The sequence below is a fragment of the Podarcis pityusensis genome (assembly GCF_964106645.2).
Source record: "Podarcis pityusensis genome assembly, chromosome: 3".
Lineage (NCBI taxonomy): Eukaryota > Metazoa > Chordata > Lepidosauria > Squamata > Lacertidae > Podarcis > Podarcis pityusensis.
The window spans coordinates 17688332-17697977 of record NC_138026.1 but is presented as its reverse complement, the minus strand read 5'-3'; the positions used below and the strand labels follow the sequence as shown (position 1 = coordinate 17697977).

Below are 9646 nucleotides of genomic sequence, written 5' to 3'. Positions count from 1 at the left end.
TTACCCCAGATATTAAGGCTCCAGAAAGCAGCAGAAATTTTAAAAGAAAGTGGAGAGAAAATAAGAAATTTGGGCAAGAAAAGCAATTATTTCATAGTTCTAACACATCACTTTGGAATGCATGTTGGTGGTTATCAGATTAAAAACCCTGAGAACAGCGACAGAATGGCAAAGTGTGTGCATGTGAGTCATCTTTCTATTTTAATGGACCTTTTGGAACATGTTTGAGTGGGCCCTGAGATGTTGCTTTTCTGTCATGCTCTTCTGTAAATATTTGAAGACTAAAATTGGCTTTTAATAAAATTCATCTAGGAGTTCATAATGTTTAATGGACTCCATGGCAGTAAAATTAAAAAGTATGAGTATTTTTTATTTTATTTTATTTTATTTGGTCTGGTTAACATGCCTCTTCCCCACCCTCCGCCACAAAGGAGGAAAAAACCCTGAAACATTATTGACATGAATTCTTGCCATGAATTGTTGGGTTCCCGGCCCCCAAAGCACAGGACTTGGCAGGTGTGTAACACGACTCCTGATAGCAGGATGGCAGATTACGTTCTCCCATAAAACCATTTCTAAGGGACTTGGCTTCGAAACTGTTATTGCATGTCTGCAGGTGTTTAGTAATTGGATTAATGCAGAGCAGAAGGAATGTCTGCTGCCCAAAAGCTGAGCAAATGCCGAGGAAAGCCGCATTCATTTTGGAGAGCGACCTGGAATGTCTGATGACAGGCCTGTTCACACACACAAAGCCTGATCTAAGCCTGTGAGTTTAAAATGAACTGCTGTGAGCAATCACCTTCCAGAGAAAAGTTTATCCAAATCTAAATACAATAACAGCAGCGCCACGGAGGAGGAGGAAGAAGAGGAGGGATTGGGTGTGTGGGAGGCAGGGTCACAGAGCATTGGCTGGGCATTTTGATCCCATTCCAAAAGCAACTTGTGCTAACCTCTGCGAAAGTCTTTATATCATGCATATTGCCAATCCGGAAAATCCTAGGTGTCTAATAAAAATGCCTTTGATAAACACAATAGATTCTTGAAAACACTGAAAAAAGGTGTACAGAGTTTATCCTAATCTCGGATCGAGGAGGTTCAAAGCAAACTGCTGTTCTTTTAAATATCTGGATCTCACAATTGATAAGGTTTTTTATTATGGTAAGGAAACCATATGGCTCACTGACGAAAACTTTAAACAAAGAGGTCCTTTTAACTGAATCGTCAGTGGTGACCATATTTTCGATCATGTCTATGCCTACATCTCATTTGAATCAATCTTGTGGAACACACATCCGTGGCCATGAGCAATGGTTCCCCCCATCACATTCAGAAAACAAAAGTTTTTGTTTGTGAAAGAAATAGGCTAAAAGTTCCTCATGTTAAACCATCTGTTCTCTGAGAATCAAGTCCCATTCATGTCAGATCTGACAGACTGTTATAAGAAATAAGAAGGGGGAAAGTTTAAGGAACAAACCATGGGCTGTGTTTTCATTAGAAATATTGCAAAAGGAGTGACTAGAAAAAAAATCCCTGAAGAGGCGGAATTAATTGATCTTCACCATTGTCTTCTAAGGAAGGCCAACTACTACTGTTCATAGAGATTGAGCAGGGGTCATTAAATGTCTTTAAATTTGCCATGGACTTCTACATACATATTATCCCTCCTGACGCATTGTTGAGGAATCCTAACCACCTTTTTTTGGCCACCTTTTGGTTTGTAGCCTCCCTTCACCTTGCCTCCTCTCATTCCTTGCTCCATATGGGAATAAAGCTGTATTACCCTTTGGGTACTTTTCCATGTCCTAACCCTTCTCTTCCCTCCCCTCCCCACGCCAACCCCACTAGTAGTTTGGTGTGAGGAATCTTGTGTGCTGATTTGTGACACATAAAGTACTCAAGGGAAGGCCTTGGTCCAAAATTGCTCTCGAACAACGATGGCCATCGGTATTTGGCACGGTGTCGAGTTTTATGGCTGCGTTGGTCCCAGAAAATTAAAGGCCTTGCTGTAGATAAAGTGTGTCTCTGGTGCATATTTAGGCTCGCCACTTTTTGCCATCTGTCGTTGGCTAGTTTTCTTTTCCCATGGAAGCAAAAACACAATGTCCTGGATAAAAGAATCCAGTAAAACTGTGCAGACATTTTTAGTAGTTGAGCAGTTCTCATAAACCCCCAGGGTTGTTTGTTCACATTGGACTCGGTGCACTTTTAAAGACAAGATGAGCACAAATGGTGATCTTTTAAAAAGTGCTTATGTGTGCACATGGAAGAAGAGATTTGTAACCTACTCCAAGAGAGGGGACAAAGACAAAATCTTCCTTATTCACTTGCTGAGAAAAGGGGGAAAAGGGGGGAATGTCATGGATGGATTCGCCTGCTGTGGTGGTTTTGGATTGCTGTTTTGAGCTTGTTGTTTTTCTAAAATGTTAACTGCTTAGATGTAGCTGTACCCCTTTTCTAAGAGGGGGTGTTTGAAAACCCTACTGTGCATTTGTTTGCTTTAGTTTCCATACAAATGCACAATATATATATATGAGGCCTGTTGACTGGGAGTGGAGATACGTTCAGGCCTGTAACCTCACAGATTTCAGGAAGACTTCAAAGTGGAAACTGGTGAGATCTGATTACATTTCATCACAGAGAGTAAATTTATGCCTCTAAGACATAACCTTTGGTTGCACTTCTCTGCTTCTAGCTGCTGACTGGAAGAGTTGGCTGTGTTGATCATTCATTATGCAGTCATTGTGAATGAACGTCCACCTTTTTTTCTGGCAGTCTCCATGGTGCTTACATCTTCAACTGAGATGGGGAGACAGAAACACTACTTTTCACTCACTCGTATCCCCATAAGAACTGCTAAAATGAAGTTAGGCGACTAGATAGCCACGGGAACTGAATCTCAATGAATGGTCAGAGAAGTCCATCATCACAATTTTGGGGTGGCCAGATAAGCAAAGGATTAGGGCCTCTGTCCATTTTAAGAGGTGTGAATCAGAGGCTAGCATATGTTTTCCAAATATTGTTATGGGGAAAGCAAGAGTTCATCTTACACTTGCCACGGGGCTTACTTTTGAGTAGACACACAAAGGATTGTACTGGAAATATTTACCCTGCTTGGCTGGTTCATCCTCCTGAATTTAATAGGTTATATAATAAGCGAAAGGGGTGATACTCTGAGGCATTCTTATTCCTACTAGTATTAGGAGAATACATCAACGATAGTACAAATAACACATAAACACCTTGGGAATATGTACACAAGATCCCCCAGCCTCTAATCACTAAGTAACATTACACTATCTGCATAGGTCTTCCTCAGCAGTATCCTTCTACCCAGCATGTGTTGGTTTCATGAGTCTTTCAAATGGAAACATTCCATAGTTCGTAGAAAATTTATGATTAAAAGATGTTCTGGAGATGAGAAACCTCCTGCCATTAGAAATCAAAACGAACATATGTACAAACCTAGCCCAGGGCTGTGTGTAATGAGCGATGCTTCCAGAAATAGTAAAAAATGAAATAAATTATTTTTTTAAATAAAAAAACACAGAGATGGTGAACTTTGATTTTAGATTACAAGCAATAAAATTGTAAGTACTAGCAGTGACATGACATCATTTCTATTGATAGGTCAGCTTCAAGAACACAGAATCACAAGATCGTAGAGTTGGGAGGGACGCCGAGGGTCATCTAGTCCAACTATATGCAATGCAGCATCCATGACAGATGGCCATCCAATCTCTGCTTAAAAACCTGGAATGCAAGAGGGTCCACAACCTTCCGAGGAAGTCCATTATACTGCTGAGCAACTCTTGCCGTCGGAATGGTCTTCCTGATGTTTAGCTGAAATCTCATTTCTTGTAACTTGAATCCATTGCTTTGGGTCACTTTCATGGCCTAGGACCCTCGTACCTATGGGACCGCCTCTCCCGGTATGCCCCATGGAGAGCCTCAAGGTCCATAAATAGCAACACCCTAATGGTCCCGGGCCCTAAGGAAGTTAGATTAGCTTCAACCAGAGCAGGGCCTTTTCAACTCTGGCTCCGGCCTGGTGGAACGCTCTGCCTCATGAGACCAGGGCCCTGCAGGATCTGATTTCTTTTCGCAGGGCCTATAAGACAGAGTTGTTCCATCTGGCCTTTGGCTTGGAGCCAATTTGATTCCCTCCCCCTCTTTCTTTTATCTTTTCCTTTCTCCTCCTGCGATGAGGCTACATTTTAATCTTTTAATGTTTCAGTATTTTAATGTTGTATTTTAATTTTGTTTTTAAGTTGTATTCATTCAACTTGTTTTTATTATTGCCTGTTAGCCACCCTGAGCCCGGCCTTGGCTGGGGAGGGTGGGGTATAAATAAAAATTATTATTATTATTATTTAATAAAGTGGATGTGTTGTGCTGGAGTGACAGAGCACTTCAGTCCACTTCAATTGTGCAAACCCAGATTTTTTGGCTTGTACTTGGATCCCTCCCACAAACTACAGTGGTACCTCGGGTGGTACAGTGGTACCAACTTAATTCGTTCTGGAAGTCCGTTCTTAACCTGAAACCATTCTTAACCTGAGACACCACTTTAGTTAATGGGGTCTCCCGCTGCCGCCGCGCCGCCACTGCACGATTTCTGTTCTCATCCTGAAGCAAAGTTCTTAACCAGAGGTACTGTTTCTGGGTTAGTAGAGTCTGTAATCTGAAGCGTCTGTAATCTGAAGCATCCGTAACCCGAGGTACCACTGTACTGGCAGTCTGGATGCAACTTCTCTAGCATTGTGAGGTCATACAATTCAGTTGGTGACTCATTAATGGGATCAGCAGTCCAAGGAGGAGAAGGAAACAGCAGGGGAGAAATGGTACGGAAGCAGCAGCGGCAGACAGGAAGTGACACTGAGGATGAAAAAAGGCACATGTCTGTATATATCTGTATATGAGAATATTTGCTTCAACCTTACACCCTTCCTTGTTTGCAGGATCTGAAGCTTACCCTTTTCACCATTGTGCCTTTTGAAGTTTCTCCTTCCCCCAGTTCTGCTAAAAAGTTCTCTTCAACCACTCCATCCAGAATCAACAACTTACAATTCAGCCCATTTCTAGTGCGAAAAGGCCAAGAATATGAGGATAATTCTTGGCTACTGCAGAAGGAAGATTATGCCTAGGACTAAGATTCATCCTAGTGTTCTTTTCTATTTTTATTGATAAGCCTTTTTGATGAAAGGGCAGGCCCAGGAAATTGTGCTCTAGTTAAAGCCAGCAGAAATAATGTTTTATAGACTTTCTAGCTATGCAACAGTGTTTTAGCTGGTTTTTATCAGTTATATATCAGTGAATTTCTAAATACTTCAACTTGTCTACTTTCAGGTGTCCTTCTTCTACACATCTCAAATTTAAGGCCAGCTGTATCTTCATTTGATCGGTTTCCAGCGGGATCTTGCAAGAATGCCTAATTAATCTTGCTTATACTAACGAAAATGGTGAATTGTTCTCTTGGATATGGGAAGGTTCCAAAATAATGTTAAAGCAAGCTACAATAATTCATTTGTTTGATTTTGTGTGTGTCTGTGAATAGCTTTTCTAGTAAGTAATCGGGTCATATTTTACAGTTTTGTTAAGAAGATGGAAACGTTTATTTAAAGTCTTTCTTTTTTTTAACATATCTCATAACACTGGAATGGTCCTGTGAAAAGTTCATAGTATTGTTAATTTGTAGAGTTGAACAGACCAAGTATATCTACCCTATGGAGAAATTAAATGGGTGGTTTCCAATATCAGCCATTCTCAGAGTAAACCTATAAAAATAAATGGATATAAGTAATGTAAGACCATTGATATTCATGGTTGTACTCTGCCTGTGACACATGTTGGATACCACCCCCTCCTTTTGCACATTTTGTATACAATTAAGAAGAACTATTGTCTCCCTGCTTATTTAACTTATATGCAGAATTCATCATGTGAAAGGCTGGGCTGGATGAATCCCTAGCCGGAATTAAGATTGCTGGAAGAAATATCAACAACCTCAGATATGCAGATGACACAACCTTGATGGCAGAAAGTGAGGAGGAATTAAAGAACCTTTTAATGAGGGTGAAGAGGAGAGCGCAAAATATGGTCTGAAGCTCAACATAAAAAAAACCCGAAGATCATGGCCACTGGTCCCATCACCTCCTGGCAAATAGAAGGGGAAGAAATGGAGGCAGTGAGAGATTTTACTTTCTTGGGCTCCATGATCACTGCAGATGGTGATAGCAGCCACGAAATTAAAAGACGCCTGCTTCTTGGGAGAAAAGCAATGACAAACCTAGACAACATCTTAAAAAGCAGAGACATCACCTTGCCAACAAAGGTCCGTATAGCTAAAGCTATGGATTTCCCAGTAGTGATGTATGGAAGTGAGAGCTGGACCATAAAGAAGGCTGATTGCCGAAGAATTGATGCTTTTGAATTATGGTGCTGGAGGAGACTCTTGAGAGTCCCATGGACTGCAAGAAGATCAAACCTCTCCATTCTTCAGGAAATCAGCCCTGAGTGCTCACTGGAAGGACAGATCGTGAAGCTGAGGCTCCAATACTTTGGCCACCTCATGAGAAGAGAAGACTCCCTGGAAAAGACCCTGATGTTGGGAAAGATGGAGGGCACAAGGAGAAGGGGACGACAGAGGACGAGATGGTTGGACAGTGTTCTCGAAGCTACCAGCATGAGTTTGACCAAACTGCGGGAGGCAGTGGAAGACAGGAGTGCCTGGCGTGCTCTGGTCCATGGGGTCACGAAGAGTCAGACACAACTAAATGACTAAACAACAACAACAACACATGATCAGTTGTATTTAGAGGTGTTTTTAGCAAATCTGAATTGTTCGACTGAGGTGGAAATTATACGTGATGGGGGTGAGATATATTTGCCATTCTGCAAAGCAATCTGTATACAGAGGAGGCTTCAGACCTCACCCATGTGGTGATCATAACATGCAGACCAATTTTAACTTCTACATTATTTATTACAACTGATCCACATCTGCTTCAAACATTACAAGTTGTGAAAACTGCAGGAGGAAGCAGTAACTTTTTCTGATGAAAAGTGTGAAGGGGGAATGCGTGCATCTTGCTTAGAATGGATATGATTTCTAAACACAAATGGAATGTGCATTTCTCTCCAAAGGAAAGATGCCCATGTTCTCCCTTGGGCTGTTGTTATACCACATGTTGCATTGTTTCGTGTCATGTGCAAAACTCTGCTCACACAACCCAGAAGATGGGCTGAAACAGGGTGTCCCAAACTTGGGTCTCCCTCTGTTTTTGGACTACAATTCCCACCATCCCTAACCACTGGTCCTGCTAGCTAGGGATGATGGGAGTTGTAGTCCAAAAGCAACTGGAGATTCAAGTTTGGGAAACCTTGGGCTGAAATGAAGATCAAAGGAAAGTAAACTACAAATTGGGCCTTAAAGGTAAAGGGACCCCTGACCATTAGTTCCAGTCGTGGCCGAGGGAGCTGGCGTACAGCTTCCGGGTCATGTGGCCAGCATGACTAAGCCGCCTCTGGCGAACCAGAGCAGTGCACGGAAACGCCGTTTACCTTCCCGCCGGAGCGGTACCTATTTATCTACTTGCACTTGACGTGCTTTCGAACTGCTAGGTTGGCAGGAGCGGGGACCGAGCAATGGGAGCTCACCCCACCATGGGGATTCGAACCGCCGACCTTCTGATCAGCAAGTCCTGGGCTCTGTGGTTTAACCCACAGCGCCACGCGTGTCCCAATAATTGGGCCTTGGATTGTTGTAATTTAGCCTGTGTATCACAACAAAGCTTGACCAAATGAGGAAACTATATGGAAACGAGCCACATGAGCCAATGAAATCTCCTCACAGCAATAGGCTAAGGCGGATCAGGTGATATATTTTAACCCCTGCTTCAAAGACAGGCTAGCTTTCCGGTCTGAGCAGCTAGTCAATGCTTACAATATTGCACTCAAATTGAAGCCGCATTCATTCAATCTGTATTACCAGCTTTGTGGAAATTGACCTGCCATTGATTTGCCATTTGTTTATAATTTTGGTAGAAAACAATTCATTCCCAGCTTTCGTGCTTTAACCCCCTCCGAACAAGGTTGATCAAAATAACAAAAAATAGAATCATACACACACACTTTACACTGTGAGAGCTAGAGGACTGTACTGGCTGGCTGACTTGAGCTGTAAACAAGGAGGGTCTCCAGCACAGGTAATTCCTGTCATGAATTCACTGTAATCTTATGTAAGTGACCACCATTCCCCCCAGCCCTCCATCTCTTCTGCAGTATTGGGTTAATAACCTGCTTTGTCGGTTTGACATAATGTATGTAAGGCCACACAGTTACCTGGGAATCGAGATTGGTGGAGAATTGATTCAGTTCCCATTAAAAGCCAAATCTATCCAATTTGCAATTTCCGAAACAATATGAGAACTGAAATACAGGCACCCTTAGAAATTCACACTTAACTGAATTTTACGATATAGTTCTCCAACCAACCAATGCCTAATTAGATAAAAGTATGCATTAAAATGAAATTCTTAGTAAAAATAACACAGAGAGGCATTATAATATGAAAATTGCTCGCAAAAATGTGTATGCTTGTCAAAACAGCATATAAACATGTGTTTACTGGGAGAAATTCACATAATCCTGATGAATTTTCATGAGCATTTTAAAAAAAGAAAATTGCAGCTTGCTGAAGAAATGTAGAGAACTGAATTCAAATTTGGAAAAATGAGGAACTCAAAAAACCATAATTGACAAATCCATCCTAGGGATGGGGACTGGGGAATTCCAATCTATCAAATCTGAACTTTCTAAAACAATATGCAAACCAAAAGACAACCATCATTTGACATTCACATACCTGAATTTTGCAATGTAACCCTCCAACCAAATGGTGTTTTAAAAATGTCTCTGTTAAGGGAAATAACATGCAAAATTTAATTATAGCTGGGAAATTGCATGGAGAATTGTGTACTTCAGTAAAAACTGCATTAAAATGTTCTGATCTGAAATTCACAATAACATACTGATGAATTTTCACAAGGATTTCTTTTTTTAAAAAAAAATCACAAATTGCTGTAGAAATGTGGAGAACTGAATTGAAGATTACAAAAATGAGAAACTGTGAGAACTGAAATTGACAGCTCCTACTATCCCTACCTGGGAGTAAATGCCATTGAACTCAGCAGGCTTACTTTTGAGCAGACTGCATGAGAAGTACTCTGAACACCTACAAATGTTAGTTGTAAATCTGTGCTCGCTCTCTCCATAAACTAGTAAATACTAAATGCCCTTGATGGACTAGGACTGGTGAGCACCTGCAGGAGAAGCGGCCTAGGAACTAGGGTGGCCAGGTGAAAAAGAGCCCAGGTCTCTTGTACAGAGCAAGGAACTATTAAATGGTGTGAGATCCCTGCCCTCTCTTTCCTCTGACTATCTTAATGGGAGCATACTGTATACTATCTGCAGTATGTTTCCGAGCACAAATCAAAGTGTTGGTGCTGACCTTTAAAGCCCTAAATGGCCTCAGCCCAGCATACCTGAAGGAGTGTCTCCACCCCCATTGTTCAGCCCGGTCACTGAGGTCCAGCTCCAAGGGCCTTTTGGTGGTTCCCTCCCTGCGAGAAGGGTGGTTACAGGGAAC

General features: G+C 41.7%; 1 long non-coding RNA gene across 1 annotated transcript; it reads left to right on the top strand.

Annotated features, from left to right (window-relative positions):
• The first annotated feature begins 4800 nt into the window (after positions 1–4800).
• LOC308473691 lies at positions 4801–5532 on the top strand. Its single transcript, XR_013984206.1, has 2 exons — positions 4801–4897; positions 5347–5532. It is a non-coding gene; the product is annotated as an uncharacterized lncRNA (long non-coding RNA).
• The last annotated feature ends 4114 nt before the right edge of the window (positions 5533–9646 follow it).